The sequence below is a fragment of the Topomyia yanbarensis genome, chromosome 1 (genome assembly GCF_030247195.1).
Source record: "Topomyia yanbarensis strain Yona2022 chromosome 1, ASM3024719v1, whole genome shotgun sequence".
Lineage (NCBI taxonomy): Eukaryota > Metazoa > Arthropoda > Insecta > Diptera > Culicidae > Topomyia > Topomyia yanbarensis.
In genome coordinates this window covers 176,497,494-176,516,139 of record NC_080670.1, presented here as the reverse complement: position 1 = coordinate 176,516,139, position 18,646 = coordinate 176,497,494, and the positions used below count along the sequence as shown (strand labels likewise).

General features: G+C 38.6%; 1 protein-coding gene across 1 annotated transcript in view; it reads left to right on the top strand.

Annotated features, from left to right (window-relative positions):
* The first annotated feature begins 4,979 nt into the window (after positions 1-4,979).
* LOC131682279 (uncharacterized) overlaps positions 4,980-18,646 on the top strand; it is a 144,282-nt gene continuing 130,615 nt past the window's right edge. The window contains exon 1 of the mRNA XM_058963652.1: positions 4,980-5,816. The gene's annotated coding sequence lies outside the window, so the exon portion shown is untranslated. The remainder of the gene's footprint in view (positions 5,817-18,646) is intronic.

The following is an 18,646-nucleotide window of genomic DNA, read 5'->3' as shown; positions in this document are numbered from 1 at the left end:
TTGGCTTCTCTTTTCAGTCTGATGTAGGCTTCCTCCATCTTCTCAAAGTTTCGTGCAATAATATCAACGTCATCGGCGAAGCCAAGTAGCTGAACGGACTTTGTGAAAATCGTACCACTCGTGGCGATCCCTGCTCTTCTTATTACACCTTCCAGCGCGATGTTGAATAACAGACACGAGAGACCATCACCTTGCCGTAACCCTCTGCGTGATTCGAAGGGACTCGAGAGCGTCCCTGAGACACGTACTACGCACATCACCCGATCCATCGTCGCCTTCACTAATCGCGTCAGTTTGTCCGGGAATCCGTACTCGTGCATAATCTGCCATAGCTGATCTCGATCGATAGTGTCGTATGCGGCTTTGAAGTCGATGAACAAATGATGTGTGGGCACATTGTACTCGCGGCATTTCTGCAGTACTTGACGAAGAGCGAGCACCTGTTCCGTGGTAGATCGTTCGCTCATGAAACCCGCCTGGTACTGCCCCACGAACTCTCTTGCAATTGGTGATAGTCGACGGCATAGTATTTGGGAGAGTACCTTGTAGGCGGCGTTCAGCAGGGTGATTGCTCGGTAATTACAGCAATCCAGCTTGTCGCCCTTTTTGTAGATAGGACACACGACACCTTCCATCCACTCCTCCGGTAAAATCTCCTCCTCCCAAATCTTGGTAATCACCCAGTGCAGCGCTTTAGCCAGTGGCTCGCCACCGTGTTTTAGTAGCTCGCTTGGTATTTGGTCAACCCCAGCGGATTTATTATTTTTGAGCCGGCTGATCTCCTCCTGGATTTCTTGGAGATCCGGAGCCGGTAGTGTAATGTCTTCCGCGCGTGCTCCCAATTGCTCCTTTAAAGTTGTAGCAAAGATCGTAGAGTAAGCTAGATTATCATCGAGAAGATAACCCGTGCCGTAAAAATTGAAGTCTCCTCGATGCCGGGAGAAGTTCCGTAATATCAAAGTTGCCGGTTCCCAACCTAGGACTAACCAATCTTGCACTAAGTTGAATCTTTGGTTAAAATGTCACATGGTTTTTAATGTTCCTGGAAGCGTTGGAAACTCTTTGTTTCTTCTGAATTGACCAGTTGCTGTTTGCTTCGGATTTCTGGTAGAGTTTTTTCTTGCTGGTACATTTAGCGGACTTTCAAAAGAGAGAAAAAATATTGTTACGAAAACTCATTTGCTTGTAATCAGTGCAATACTGGATGCATGACGTGCGGGACCAACAAACAACCGATCATGCAGACGATCCTTGTCGAAAAAGACGCAAAGCAGTCTCGCCAAAAGGTCACCCGATATTAGTCACTCAAAATCGTCGCTCACTGGGGTCATTGAAACAGACAATTGCGTCTATCCGTAGATCCACGCGTTCCAAGTTCTAAACGATAACTACACCGTCGATCTCAACTTTGTGAGCGGGCATGTAAACGCGTTAGTTCCTCATGAAAGTCAATAACATCATTTGTTTGCTTCACACAAAATATCACAATCCCAAGCTTATCTAGGCGAATTTTCGAGATATCTGGCAGTCTGGCACAGCGTCTTGCGAAATATTAGAATACTTCGCGGATTATCTTTGATCCGACAGAAGATCGGATACGGTCGAACCCAATTAAATATGTTTGATTTTAAATATAAGCTCCGATCTTTGGTGACGAATCTTGTTCGGCATCCATTTTAGGATCATTTTGGGTAAATTCAAGAGTACACTTAATATACGGTAGAGTGCCAATATTTATAGTATTCGTGAAATTTCAAGTCGGACACACCTCAGAAGTATTAGTACCTCGAAACAAAATGCAAAATTTGAGAGCAATCGAAAAACAATGTCATGAAGCGTCGATATCTGGTGTAATGTTGAAAAAATGTCTTTGTGGTACAAGGAATATTTTTGAAGTGAGATGGGACTTGAGTTTTGAAATGCAGTTTTTGTTTTTTTTTGTATGCCAAATGTTTTAGAAATCAATGAAATTGTAAAATCTGAAATCAATGAAATGTCAAAATTCGAAAACAGAAGTTTTTTGATTTTTGTTTGAAGATTGAAAATTAAAAGTACCAGGAGAAGCAACTTCTGTCAATACATTTTTTATCAGAAGATATAAGATCCGTTGTTTCATGCCGATCTAAGACAATTGGCATAGAAAATAAATTAAAAGTAGCCCTTTCAATCCCCAGTACCTACTCAAATCCAGAATTTTCCAAGTTTCATTAAGGTTATCTTAAAACAAAATTGAGGATTACAGTAGATCTCGACGCTTCAGTATATCCTTTAGCATAACATTTAGCATAATAAATCGAACTCAAATTTTGAATATTTTAAGGGTCCTTTTGTGTTTTTTTCTTGGGTGAAAATTTTTGCACTTTGGCCGTTTGGCGTAACCCCTTAATGGCGTCCGATTGAGCTAAAAAAAAATTTCTGTTGATGTGCGTCCGGTTACTAAGTTCGATGATCACCTGGCATTGGCACTGTAATATACAGCCGTCTGAATAAATGCTCCCTCCGACGCCTTCAAACACCTAGTGTGACTTCTTTAATATACAGTAAAGGATTTCTGGCTGGAATTTACAAGAAATGAACGATAGTCAAACATGAGTTATTTAGGGAGAAGGTGGGCCACTTCCATGTATACTAGAGTGACAGAAAAAAATTACCCCTATCGGCCCACCCCTGAGTTGATTCCTAGTCCCACCAGGAGTACTTTTTCCAAATTTGAAGCAAATCGGACAAGTCTAGTTGCTGGACCAACGTGCCTGAAGTTTGCATGGGATTTTTCGACAATTTACATGGAGAAAACCCACTAACTCGCATTTTCGCCACTAGGTGGCACTGTATGCATCGTTTTATCGCTGTAAGTGAAAATAAGAATGATAATTTAATTGCCTACAACTTTGCCAAAGACTGCTAGTGAATCTTGCTTTGTTAAAAGAAGTTATTAAACTTTTAACGATGTGATGTATGAGTCAGTTTTGCATGGGGCCTAGCGGTGCATGGTTGTGTATCGGTACTCGATTCCCATCAACTATACAATTTTGTGAGGTAATGGTTAGATTTAGCTCAATAGTATGTTCAGAAGATTTATAGTAAGTAATACGCGTTATGTTTTGGTTGGAAAATATTAGTTCCACATTTTACCGCATAGATGGCGCCAACACTAACTTTTCAACGGAAAGAGCTAGAGATGAGGTGTCTTCCACAAAGTTGTAGAACAAACATTTTTAAATAATTCTTCCGAACATTTCGATATTCTATCTCACTTCTATGAAAAGTTAATGTTGGCGCCATCTATGCGGTCACAGGTGGAACTAAAATTTTCTAACCAAAACAAAACTCCTATTATGTACTACAATTCTTGTAAACATACTATTAAGCTAAATCTAGCCATTATCTCACAAAATGTATAGATGGTGGGAATCACTGATACACAACAATGCACTGCTAGGCCCCATGCAAAATTGACTCAGACATAACTTCGTTAAAAGTTTAATAACTTCTTTTAACAAAGCCGGATTCACTAGCAGTCTTCGACAAAGTTGTAGACAATTAAATTATTTTTCTTATTTTCACTTACAGTGATAGTACGATGCATACAGTGCCATCTAGCGGCGAAAATGCGAGTTAGTGGGTTTTCTCCATGTAAATTGTCGAAAAATCCCATACACACTTCAGGCACGTTGGTTCGGAAGCTAGACCGATTTGCTTCAAATTTGGAGCAAGTACTCCTAGTGGGACTAGGAACCAACTCCGATGGGTGGGCCGTTTTCAAAAATTGATCATTTTTCTGGGTACTCTAATGTACACATATTATTATTTAAAGGTCGAACTGAAAAAGAAAGTCAAAGCAAACACCAAAGGGGCGCAAAAGTGAGACTCTGCCAGGGGTGCCAGAAGACCATGCTACGGCTCTGGAAATGGGTGGTCCGCATTGGAACAGGGTTGGAGTAATTTGGACCTTTCATATACTTTTGCTCAGAACCGTTTATACACAATACGGTAAAAGATCAGAAAAAGTCACTTTAGAAAAGTGCGCATTTGATCAGGCTTTCAGGAACAAATATTTATTTGTGAATCGGTTGACACGTTCCAGTTCTATAGACCCTAAGAATTATAATAATACGCTGCTACATTGCTCCGCTCATAAGCGGCCCTTACATGTTCAATATTTTTGTCAATACTAGAGAGTACTGACAAAATAATTGTACGTGTGATGGAAGTATTGACGTATTGACGATGTGCATTTCAAATGGAATTGACGTATTGAAGCAATATCGTCAATACTATTTATGCATTGATAAAAATATTGAACGTATAAGGGCCGCTATATCAGTTATTAGTGACAGTGATGTCGCCTCTCTGGTGTCGTGTCAACTGCCACTGTCAATCAAGAAATTTATGTCAAGAACTGTTTGCCAAAGCGCTTTTTATGTGTAGTCACTAAACTTTAAAAAAAAATAGTTTGTCTCTTTATTTAACAAAATAATGAGCGTGCACTTAATCATGGTATATAGTGAAATATGTCTCGTGGTGGGTTGTTTGTTGAACACTGTTCACAGAAGACAGTCTCTTGGCTTGCTGAGACATGAAAGAAGTAAAGTATCACCTACAGCAATTGGCGCTATTTGTATAGTTTATTTACAGTCCTAATTAGTCAAAATTCCATAAGCCAAGGAATTTTTTGTTACCGATCCATCAGCAGTAAACCATCCCTGTATATTTTCCTCTACATGTTTTGACCATCACAACCACTTTCTCACTATCCACTGATAACAAAAACTTCCACAGAGAGAGTGAGAGAAAACGATTTCTGACGCGAGAGCAAACGACGCCTCACGAGACAACCGCCGCCAAGCGCCAAGAGATCATTTTTTTTGCGCAACAGCTCCTCCATTCGCGTCCATACCAACACCATAGCGTCGAGCGCGTCGTTTCCAGGCCTCGCATCGCAGGCGCAGCTAGCCGAAAATGTCAGTTGATCGTAGCAAGCCGTCGGGTTCGGATGTTTTTTCTTCTTGTTTTGGTGAAGTGCGGTTTGCACAGTGAACTATTCAACCGAACTACCGTTGCAGCGACAGAACTTGGAAGTGAAGGCGCGCGAATCGTTTCTGCAGCAGAGTGAGTGTTTAGCTTTTCGAAAGTGCTTCGCGGCGGACACCGCCGACGAGTGAAACGGAATTTGCGGACTCGCGGTTACCGCTGCTGATGTTAAGACGATCTCTGTGTGCTTGCGTGCTGTGCTGTGCGCTTATTCGGCGAAGAAAAAATAAGTGAAATTGTGCAGTTTTTTCTTCATCTATAGCTTTTCCGCATGATTTGCTGATTGCTCTGAGAAAAGGCAAAGAGAACGTGGTGAATTTTCGAGTAAAACACATTTCGTATGAAAAGCAAAGTGAAAAATTACTATATTTCGACAGTGTTTGTCGTGAACCGGTAAATTCCCTAGAAGGATAGAGGAGAGTAGTTTTGTCTTGAATAAAAAGAAAAGGCAAGTGAGGATTAATTTCGCCCGGTTGTGTGTGCAGCCCAGCGTAACCAAGCCCCCCTCAGCTAGCTGACACCGCACAGTTTCGAAGGAAAACCGAGAAGTTCACAGACAATTTCATTCTGTCTCACTTGGGTGCCGCCACCGTCGTCGTTGCAAAGACGAGAGAACTAGAATAAATATTGTTGCTATAGGAACAAAAATCGCTTGGAGAAACAGGGATCGGTCTGTGTGCATACTGTTCATACGTCACATCGCAGCGGCGGTTAGTGTTTGGAACAGCAAGGCCAACTCGATCCTCTCGGTCCAGTTTCCAGTTTACCTTTGCAGTGAGGAAACGGTAAGTCGCAAACAGACGTGATCACGAAAGAAAAATGTTTACGCTGCCAAAATGTAAAAAAGTGAAGGGAGGCCCTCGATCGAGGTTCTTGGCGAATGAACTTGAATGTAAGCTTAATTGATGCTTGCAGATGAAATGTTTAATGAGGATTAAATGATCAATAGTAATGGTACCATGACGTCATCTCAGTTCAAAGCTTCGGGGATATAAAAGCGGAAAAAACATGACCGAAGGTTTGATGGAAAAGGTCAACAAAGAAACAGTTATGATCTACTTTCTGTCGCAATCTGGCACATGCTCGAAATCATTCGTTAGCACTGGATTGCTAAAAGCGTACAGTTTCACCAATTTTGGAGCAGTTTTGATAAATATTGACATGAGATGAACGTATTTGGGACCTCAACGCAAATAACGTCGATTAAACTTTAGAGAGAAGCTGCTGAAGAATCGATTACATTGATTTGGCAGTTATTCAGCCGATAAAAGTTGGCTTATAGAATTTTATTAATGAGACTGGGCTTGGCCAGACCTAACATTCAGTCCAGATCGAGGAAAAGTTACTCGGCAGCGTCAACGTGAAACCAGTTTAACGGTAAGGTTGTTTACAACCAGCTACCAGAGTTTGTGGAAAGATTGTGAATTTGGAGCTGCGGAAGATACCGTTAAATTTAAAATTTTATGGCGCTTGAACTTTATGCCTTTGCATGTAGACTGTAGTTCTATTGGAAGCGAGTTTGACGATTCGAGGAAACTGTTTGAAGTTCGCTGATATTCATCAATCGTTTCGTATCATGGCATTTGAAAGGAAAGCTTATTTTGTTCGTTACTAAGTTCAAAGTAATGGCTAATTAGCTACCAAACCGAATGATTGTTAAGTACCAGTAGGAATGTATGGCGACGCAAAAGAAGTAGTTCAGTATACTATTGAAACCATATACCGAAACTAATAATCACTGACCAAATTTAATTCCCTCCTAAAGCGTTTACTCAGCTCTATAGTAATCCGCTCGACTGAATTAGCCAACAATGGAGCTCGCCATTTTCCAAATTTCGGCGAAAGTAGCAGTAAACCGTCAAAACCCGTAGCTAACAATTCTCGCGGGTCAACAGTCGAATCGGTAACGAATATGCGAGCGAAATGTAATTTGTTCCGACAACTTAAAACTCGTTACGTAAATTTTGATTTTTTTTTTCGAGCCGCAATAAAAATGCATCAAATCATCATTAAAGCAAACGAGCCTGGGTCGTTGGCCCGATACCTAACCCGGGGAGGCTCTTTGAGCGGAATTAAATTAACTCCCCTAAAAAGTCCATGTACTCTGCCACGACCGAAGACGTACATAAGTGCAGGCGAAGCCAAAATTACTTTTTTTCGATAATTCGTTTTCGACCACGTCGTTGGGGTCCGCGCGTGCTGTACAACCCATCCCCTTACATACCTTCACATATGGCGCGGATCGGTGCGTCACCCGGATCCAAAAGTGCACATCTCTGGGCAGACCGGATTTCGGCGTCTGCGTAATTTTTCCGGCTTGAATTGAACAAAAATGAGTAAACCCATTTCTTGAATGTGCTCTCACTTTCTGAAGTTCATTATCTGTCTGTCCGGTTGATGGGTTGGTGCAGGAATTTGGCTTGACCGGGGTCAATAAGCGTCGGAAAATATAATCATTTTCTGAAGCAGACTCTTCGGGTTAGGAAATTTTCTGTGGAATGTTATTATTCTGGATGTTCGGAAGCTTTTGGAACGTCTGGAGGAAACATGGGATTTGCTACTTTTGGAAACAGTAGTAGTGTTTTGAGTTCTTCCTGATTAGTATTATTAATCAAGATTGATGTTCCGCAAGAAAAGGTTTTCACATAATTTTTCTCCTAATGGAAAAATAAGGGTTATTTTTAATTTGGATTCGGTAAATGGTGATCACAACGCCTCATATGTGTGAGATTGAATACATTCACAAACTAACTAAATCTTCCGATTAAAAACCCATTTTGAGCTTACAATCTTTAGGACAGACACGCCTATGCACGCCCACAAATCCGGGAGAACTCGCTGTCAACAATCACTACGTTGCTTCACACAGCTGTTCTGCCGGTCTAAGCATAATTGTCCCATGTATATAGGGGATCCCATAGAACATGGGACAAATATGCTTATAACGGCAGTGTTAGTCTTACTGGTAGAAACCATTTTGATCTAAGCAAGCTAGTGGGTGTCGGAAGATATTCTGGGACCCAACGTTTCCAAAACTTATTGACACTTTTCAGAAGTCCACAAAAATTTTCAACTTCCATAGATTCAAAGCAGTCAATTCCGATATTCGAGAAAGGCTGGAAATAGGCCTAAGGTGCATTCGCGGAAAGTTTCTCATTAGTGGCGGTTGAGATAGAGCATTTCTTTTTATTCAGTGCTCACAGTTCCCACGAAATTGACGATAAACGGATCGAAGACCAGATACGGGTACCACATGCGAATCTCGTTTGGCGTAGTTTGGTGATTCTGGTACATGTAGCCTTCCTGGATATCTTCAGTTATTAGATCGGTAACGTAATGCTTGGAAGTTTTGTCTGCATTCTCACAGGAGTCTATGTGACTGCACTTCCGAAGAATCTCTTCCGCATCGAGAATTGGACTGAGTTTATGGTGTGAGCCAAAAGTTGCAGACTGGGCGTGTTGATTGATTATATTTTCACTAACACCAAGCCAATCTTGGTCAGTGATGAGATGAGGTGATAAAGCGAATGATTCACACTCTCTCCAATTTCGCGGACTCCTCGGCGTCATTTGGTTTGGTCGATATCCAGTTCTATTCCGAGATATCCGTTGAGTCTAGCAATAAACGGACTCTGAACGTTACAAATTGGCGATAGTCATAATTGAGTCAGCAAATTACATTCCACGGATCTGTTCTTGGACGGTTTCAGCTAATGCGACTGAACAATACTGACAGCCATATTTTTTGGAATAGAATTTTTGGATGCATCAGAAAATCAGAGTTACCTCTCCTGGTAGCGAATAGAAGCTAAGGGATACCCTGACGTCAGGCAGATTGAATTATTTTGTTTTCGATATTCAACTAGACCCAGACCGATGCAGCAGGGGAGAGTGGGTACGCTTGATGCCACTTTTGTTTTTTCTCATAATTTTTCAATCAAATAAAAATTTTAATTGCAAAGTTCGCCAGCTTGTAGTCAATTCATATTGTAAGAGCTATGAATAATGTTTAAATTCGAATACTATATCCTGTCAGTAATATAACAGTTTTGAAAATCATGTCAAAACGAGGTTCTTGTAAAAACCTGTGGTAACTTGATCCCCAGCCTACTAGGCCTGAACAAACAAAGCACTTTATGACTTCTAGGCACGAAAGTTCAATAATTACCTAATAACCTATCCTGACAAATTAATTAATAAGACTAACTTTTTAGATGTACGACAAGCTTTGACCACAGTAGAAAGTCAAGCCAAGTATTTAACGTAAATCAGTGCTGTTTAATTTGCTTTTCCAACCTTCAACAACTTATACCATATTTGTTCACGGAAAAAAACATTTTAGATCAATTAATGGTGCCAGGTACATTATGGAAACTATGCTTTACTAATTCTATACATTTCGAAAGTGTTTGAGAGAACTAATGATAGGGATCAAGAGTACCCAGTGTCACAGGGATCAAAGATACCTGTTTTATGAGGTGAACAAAATTTATTTTTTTTTGTATGTGTTGTGAAACTTTTTATTAGAAAAACGTGTTTTTCTAGACAAAAGCCCCTAGAAGGTAATCGAATTTGAAAATATTCAAATATAATTACTTCGATGATCACATACAACCGTTCAAAAAAATTGTAAAAAGATCTTCGAGATGGATTTGAACACATATTTTCTAAAATGTTATATAACTTTATCAAACCAAGTGTAATACATCAGATTGTTTTTTTAAACATCATAAACGACCAAATATTTCATTTTCTTTTAATATTGTGATAACTTTATGCGTATAGATTATGAGATATGACAAGGGAATCAAATATCCCCAAGGATCAAGTGTCTTCACTCTCCCCTATAGCTACGGCCAATGGGATATGAGTTATTTAAGTTTTTGTTAAATAACCTTTTGACATTTTATGATATTCATCAAAAATAACACTGTTCTACAAAATAAAACAACTTAAGTGTGCTTAGCCCGCCTATTATTTTTCGGAAAATAGAAGGAAAATGATGAAAAATGGCGTTTTTAGCTTGTCTCTATTACACCAGAATCGGTTTTTATGAGCATCTGACGATTTTTTTTAAATTATTTTGTATACTAATAGCCACCTAGCGGGTTTGAAAAAACACTAAAATAAAACAAATATGCCGAGTTAAGGTTGCACAGAGAATGCGTAAAATTCGCAAACGAAAAAAGCAGTTTTTTTCCACACCGTATGTCAGATCTTCAAAAAAATCAATCAGCAGTACAGTAACAACATTCTTCATACGCTGATTGATTTTTATGAAGATCTGACATACGGTGTGGAAAAAAACTGCTTTTTTCGTTTGCGAATTTTACGCATTCTCTGTGCAACCTTAATGGCAAGTTATGGCGTATATTTGAAGGCTGAATTGATTGGCGTATTCGCATTTTGTAAATAGGGGAGAGAGGGTAACAGTGGATCAGCAGGAACTATGAAACATTCGCAATAAAATCATAAGGCATGATCAGAGTCGTCTCATTCCCTCATATTACACGATTTCTAATTCTTTACACGTGTTGCTATATTTTGGAAGATAAATTTGCAATGAAAAACATTATTCCATCTTTATGAGTTACCATTCATTGAATAAATGTTTAGTCTATCGCTATTTATAGCAAATTTTATGCTCAATATTTGTCGCGAACAAAGTTTTTTGGTAACTTCTCATGGTTCTGTGTAATTTCACAATTTTCATGAATAGACCCACTGGGTAACTGTTGAACGATGGCGTATGGGGAACAGTGATTTTTTTTGTTTTTGTGGTCTGTCTTAAAATGTGAATGGGTTCCGATTTTCCACACACTGATAGAATATATTCGTAAATCGCAATGCATTAGTTTTGTACAGGTAATTTTCATAAAATATACGAATTTTTCGTACATATTATGAATCGTTCGTAGTTCTATTGAAACACAATTATTTTTTATTACGAGTTTTTCGTGAAAACCACGACACGACTTTTGTTGGCTTATTACGAAACAGTTTCGTTCGGCAAACGAATTGTTCGCTGCTATATACGAATATCTTTATAATATTTAAGAGCACCATTCGTCGAACCATCAACGTCAACAGAGCTTCAATAGAGGTAGAATATGGAGTCATTGTTGCTATACGTCAGATAATTGTTGATATTCACGACGGTCTCGATCTGGCTATTTAGTAGCCGTATCCGTGTCCGCCGGTTTCAGGAAGATTTTCTAAACCTCTTCCACTTCTAGTTGATCCAGAATCTGGAGCAGTACGGATTTAGTTGAGCCATCGCTCGATGGTTTTGCATGAATAATTTTGAGTTTTTCTCTGCCGGAGCCATGTAAAAGAATATGCTATTAAATACGAAAACTTCTCTTAGATGAACGAAATGAATTCGTGCGACCAACGAGATTGTTCGTAATATACATAGACGTTTATTAAAATAAACAAAACATTTCGTTTCATTCACGAAAATTAATGTCGTTTTCAACGACAACATTCGTGCAATGTACACTAAATAAGTAAAATTCACGAAAACTTTCGTTCATCAAGCGACCATTTGTTCATATCACAATAAACTAAAAAAAATCGGTGTTGTCAAACATCGATCCCAAAAGATCGAATGAAAAATTAGGAGATAATAAATAAATAATAAAAATTTTCTAAGATGAACGAAATGAATTCGTGCGACCAACGAAGCCGTTCGTAATATACACAGACATTTATTGAAATAAACTAATGATTTCATTTCATTCACCAAAAATAATGTCGTTATCAACGATAACATTCGTGCCATGTACACTAGATAAGTAAAAATTACTAAAATTTTTGTTCATCAAGCGTCTATTTCTTCACACCACAATCTTTCTAGTCCTTAATAATGATGAGCAAGTTAAAATAGTATCGAATTTGCCAGATCGATCTTTTTAATTAATAAAAAATCGGTGCTGTCAAACATTGATCCTAAAAAATCGAATGCGACAAACGAAACCGTTTGTAATATACATAAACGATTATTAAAATACACAAACATTTCGTTTCGTTCACGAAATATAATGCCGTTATCAACGATTACATTCGTGCAATGTAACCTAAATAAGTAAAATTCACGAAAATTTTCGTTCATCAAGCGGCCATTTCTTCGTACCACAGTAAAATCGATTTGGCCACATCGATTTTTTTAAATAAAAAAAAAATCGATGTTGTCAAACATCGATCCCAAATGATTGATTGAAAACAATAAGAGGCTAATAATACGAAAACTTTTCTAAGATGTAGAAAATGAATTCGTACGACCAACGAAATCGTTTGTAATATACACACACACGTTTATTAAAATAAACAAAACATTTCGTTTCATTCACGAAAAATAATGATAACATTCGTGCAGTATACATTAAACGTATAAAATTTACGAAAGATTTCGTTCGCCAAGCGGCCATTCTTCTTCATGAAATGAACGAAACCTACCATTTAGAATGCACGAAAATATTTCGTTGCAGAAAACGACGAATGAATTCGTGCATTTTATGATCGATTTCATTATGTTTAAGAATTTATATTATCAGTTCAGTAAATACTACTCATATAGTGCAAAATTAGTAAATTTGGGCAAGTTTTGTAGAAATTGTCTCTTATTTTAGGATTGCAATTAATATGCATATATGGTGGTTCGATGTAACGCGACGATATAGTGGATTCTTTCGTAAACGATTTTCGCGTCAATATAACTTTAATTAAAAGCGTTAGGATCATTCTTCATTAAAACAAAAAAATAAAATTTATAAGTAAAATATTTCACTACAGATGACATCGTGTTTCATAGTTCGTCGCTGTTGTGCTATCTTATGACAAACGCCATTTTGGGGTAAACTGAGTTTGATTTGCCACATTACTTGTATAAAAAATCTCACCTATGACACGTGTGAGTCCGGCTTTTGTTTACATTTATAATAAAAACTCGCAACATAGTCAACCAATCTTCGTAATATTTGAGAGATTAATACAGAATAGATGGAAGCATCAATTGTTTTCTTTGAATTGTTTATACCATTTATACGTTTCATGATATTCAATCGCAAACTTTAAAAATCGTTTTTCTCGAAATGTGCTAAATGGCACTTGTCATAAGATAACACAACAGCGACGAGTTCCTACCCATGGGGCACACTGATACATTTTACCACCGACTGTTTATTACCCAAAAAATGTTATTTCCCGTGAATTTTTTCAGCTGGAAAAAATATATGTATCACTTAACAACAGAGTGGCACTATGTATCACTTTTGGTTACACAAATAACAAGTATTATCGACAAAATTAAATTGTAGAAAAAATGTGTTTCATTGTTACCCTCTCTCCCCTAAGGTCTTATTTCCATGTTAGGAACTTTAATGTGGAGAAAAGTGCTGAAGAGCGAGGTGAGTGTTGAAAAACTGATATTTACTGTTTAGATCACATAATTCCGAAATAGTCAAACTTGGGGCAAATATCCTCGAAAAAGTTTTACAACAGAATACAGCGCATCTTTTGACACAATTATTTTGTTGAAGATGCCTCTTAGAAGTAATTATGGAGTATTAACTCTTCAAAAAATAATTAGAGACTTGGCGTCATTAGCAAAGTTATCATTATTTTTATAATTTAAGTTACAAAAAAAATCATCAGACGCTCATTAAACCTCGTCCTGACATACTAAAGACGTACAGAAAACGTCATTTTTCATAATTTTCCTTCTATTTTTTGAAAAACAATGTGTGGTCAAAGCACATTTGAACTGATTTACTTTTTGGAACAGCATTATTTTTGGTAAATTGCTAAAAATGTCAAAGGTTATCTAACAAAAATTTAAATAACTCATACCCCATTAGCCATAGCTATACACTTTCTTCAGCAAAATTACGCCCCTAAATTCGGCTCAACTATATAAAGTGTTTTCTGTACTTTTAAAATTTTGTAGATACCCAGTTTTGAAGAAAAAATACTGAAAAACGCCAAAAATTTCACTAAGTTTTAATGGCCCTGCCGCTCTTATAATTCCAAATTTGTGCAAACTAACTAACCAACCTTCTCCGTTTGTATCTCCAGAAAAATAAAAAATTCTGAAAAAAAATCTAAGACAGTTCAAGACATAAATTTGAAATTTTATCCAAAATCGGCCCATTTTTCAAAAAATCAAAATTCGCCACCAGTAGGAAGCGTTTTAGCAAATTCACTCCGAAGAAGAAAGTGATGCCAATCTCCTAACCTTTCATTTAAGAAGTGAGCCCGATGACTTTTTTTTAACATGATGTCATTTTGGGACACCCTAATGTCTATCTGCCAGATCTTGTTGACTTGTTATTGATCTTGTTTTTGGTTTATCTGAAGGTGTCGGTGACTGCTTGTTAGAGTTGGCTGTAGTAGATGAGTTTTGACTAGGTGCTTCGGCGCATGTTTTTCCGTAGTGGGCTGTATGGTTACAGAATTGGCATGTTGGGATCTGCCCGGGCTATGTGATTAGCGTTGTTTGCTTATAGGTCACGCCATCCTTCGATGATTTGCATTCGATAGTCATGTAAGAAGGTATTGGTTTAGTCACTAGCATCCTCACAATACGAACGCCGTTGGGAATGCCGGCAAAAAAAATTCTCCAGATGTCATTCGTAATAGATTCTACTTCTCCATATTGCGACATGATTCGTTTGATGTAATTTTCCTTCGTGCGCGGGGCCAAATCATGGATGCGCAAGTCCACCATGTCGTTTTCCATATGCACGGAGATCTTGATTCTGGTGTTATTAAATTCGACCTCGTGTTGCATGTTGTTCTTAGCAATGAAGTTTTCGGCCTGTGCTAAGCTTCTAAACGTGATCAAAACATAGTTTTTTACGTGATGTAGCTGAATGTACGTAACTTCAGCGAGATTAGGCTCCATTTTCACTTTAACTAATTGTTCCACTTCCTGAACTGTGAGTCTAACACGAGTTTTATTAAAAATGATCGAAATCGTGTTATCCCGGAGTATGGTCACTTTTGTTTCATTTGGCAAACTAATTTCACACCGCAGCCTGGGGTAACGATACAATTTGTTTGTACACTTTCGCATATTTGTTTATTTGGGAGCAGGGAAAAGCCACCTGGAGCTGAATTTTGTTTTAACTCTCCAGCAGGCATAAAACCTCCTCATCTTTTATATGGTCGGTGTTAAGTCAGATCGGACTAAGTGACAAAATATTGATTTCGAGAAAAACGAGTTTAAAGTTTGAATCGCAGCATCCTTTACATTATGATTGGAAATTAATTTTTTGCCATAATTCTTATTTATTGTTACATATTTCAAATCTGGCAAAAGTCGATTGTAGCTGACGATTTTCTTTATCCAGTGCTATCATTATCTCATTTTTTGATGTTTTGCGACTTAGTCCGGTCTGACCATACCAACACCACCATATCAACAGATAACAGACATCCAAATGATACAATTCGTCACTTATAACTACAATTAAAACTAACAGCATAGTCTTAATAACTAGGAACTAGCACTAGACTACAGCTAACAAGATAATGAGCTTAGAAAGGATTTCTTGACAGTGTTACGGGACAAATGGAAGTCGAAGACATTGGAACAGCGATTGAAAAGACGACACATACTGACGAAAGGTGCGTTATAACCATAATTTGTTCTGGCTACCGGAATGCGAAAGAAAGGATGGGTTCGAAGACTGCGACGACGAATGTCGATGTCCAAAAATTGTAGAAGTTCGGAGCAATCGATTCGAGATTTCAGGAGATTGGCAATGAAAACGGCATTCGAAACTTCCCGGCGTACAGACAGAAGATCGAGGTCAATAAGCTTGCAGCGATCTATGTAGCTCGGTAGGTTCAGTGGGTCCATCCATGGGAGTCGACGAAGCGCGAAACGAACAAATTTACGCTGAATAGCTTCAATTCGTTGGATATCATTTTGGTAGTAAGGTGCCCAGACTACATTGCCGTGTTCGAGTGTAGAGCGAACCAAAGCACAATGTATGTTGATAGAGTTCTTAGTGACTTTGAAAACGAATCCCAACAGCTTAGAGGCCTTAGAAATAGTATACTCAATGTGGTGCTTGAAGTTTAGTTTGGGAGTCTACTTACCTAAATCTTTAACAGATGATTCCCGTTTGAGAACGACTTGTGAGATATTGTAGTTGAAATTAACTTTCGAGTGTTTGCGAGTAAAAGATATAACCGAACACTTCAAGGCGTTTAACATCATCCTATTGGCATAGCACCAATTGGTGAACACATCCAACTGGGACTGCAAGTCTTTGGCATTCCTGATAAGCTGAAACAGTTTGAAGTCGTCAGCAGACGAAAGTTTCATACACCGCAGCAGATGGTTTAGGTCGTTTAAATAGAGCAAAAATATGAAAGGTCCGAGATGACTGCCCTGAGGAACTCCCGAGCTGGCAGTAGATGGTGATGTCGTACAGTCTCCAATTTTTACTGCCATTCCAATCCAGAAAGGAGCCATTAAATTCAAGTCTACTTAATTTGGAAACAGTTATCTGGTAATTAATTTTGTGACTTGTATAGAACAAAAGCTGGCTTGATTCACTGGTGCCTATAGCCTGCTATATCGTAGCGATTTTTTTTGCTTTTGCTTTGTGCGAGGTCAGAAGAAAGACTGACGATTTAATCATACATGAACAATTTGAACTATGTTCTGGTCAGTTTTGTCAGTACCCCAGTCAATTAAATTGAAAATGAATGGAAAATGATTGAGTGACGTTGTTTTTTTTGCAACGTTCAACTGCGGTTTGAACATAGTAGGGCATGATTTGAGATTTGTTTCTCCATTACGTGCAAAAAAAAACCTGTTGAAAATTAGCGGCTCTGCACAGGATACACAAGTTCAATGTTGACTCACATTCATAATCACCCGGTTATACAAACCCGAATTTGCGAATTTTTGTAACCAAATGTATGAACCACAACATCATTCACAACATAAGACAATCCAGATCTGCGATCTAACAATAGAAAATTGTTCAGAAAATAGGTTCAAGTACTATCAGAATGTAGTCAAGGTCTAGGTTATGTAGGACTCCATCAAAGAAAACAGTTTTGTGAATCTGGTGTGATCGAACTCTTCAACTCATAACTTTAGAACCGTAACTCCGATCCGAATGCAATTGGACAGTAGTTAGTAAAGATCCTAAAACTTTTTATTGGAAAATAAAAGCGTCAAAATCGAGCCATTTCGAAGAAAGAAATATTATATGACAACACTCTTCGACCCGTAACTCCGAAACCAGAACTCCGATCGAAATAAAATTCAATAGCAGCCTACGGTGATGTTCCATCTACCTTTTATTACAGTATAACTTTGTTAAAATCGGTCCAGCCATCTCTGAGAAAAGTGAGTGACTTTATTTGACACATGCATACTTACACACACATACACAAAAAACAGAGTCGGTTTTCAGAGTGATTGCATAGCCTTTCTGTATATGAGAAAGGCAAAAAGTTTATCTATCCAAACAATTATATTTTTATTTCACAACTTTATAAAATTACACGATTGATGAATCACTGTTTATGTGATAAGTTCTATTATTCGAATTTATTTGAAATCGGCTAACACAGTCTGTCGAGACGTTCTTTTAGCACTTAACAGTAAACAAACACCATCATTCATTTCCGTAATTAAAGTCGAATATACCAGCCTTCACTATCCGTACGATGTACATGCATAATTCGTTCAACAAGTATCACCAAACCTAATTGGCGTTGAATGAAAGCAAATCGTGGTCCGTCGCGTTCCTGGCCGCACGAATCTTTTCCCGCAAAATCCAACTTTACCTTGCACCGCTCGTTGCATTTGTTGTTCCAATCGACTCCGGTTGTCCCTGCCGTCGACGTTGTCATCGCGGGCGGTAAGAGCCTCTCGAGAGCTCACTCTGACTGACGGACGGGCTGTCTGTCAACTGTTCTATTTTTATTTTATTTTACTTCAGTTTGTACATAAACATTAGGCTACTTGTCCAAAGTGACCCAATAAAAAGGCGAAAACGAAACCTAGCGTTTGTTTGTCCGCTTTATACTTAAACCATTACCATAGGTAAACAATCCTCGGCACTCGCTGGTGCCCTCAAGCCTCAGGTTTCAAGTGTTCGACTTTGGCGTCGCGTCGCGTCACGTCAGCGCGAAGTTCGCGCGGAGTCAGCGCAAATGAAGGGTAAAATATCACTTGAAAGTGTTGCCACCTCGTTCATCATGGGTGTACGAGAGAGACTCGGGGGCTTTTCTCGAATCGAGTTGAGCACTGAAGGGCACTCCATCGAGTGATGAATGCGATGGGCTTACACATCACCATCAGAATCAATTTCCCTTTCGACCTGATGCCAATATTCAAAACTCAAATCGAAGATTCATCTGCGAAGCCCGGTTCATCGCTTGTGGGCGCATTCAAGTCTCTTGGTTGTTGTTATTCGAGCGAATGATTTAGAGCCAAACACAGCGATCAGTCGGTTTCGAGTGGCAACGCGGCGGCGACGCTTGGTAAAGGTCGTGCGGTTTCCTCCTCGACTGTCGGTGTGGCGCGGGGTCCCCCTCACCCTCCCAAGCTGATATTTCGCATGGGTTGCTATTTTTGTGTGGC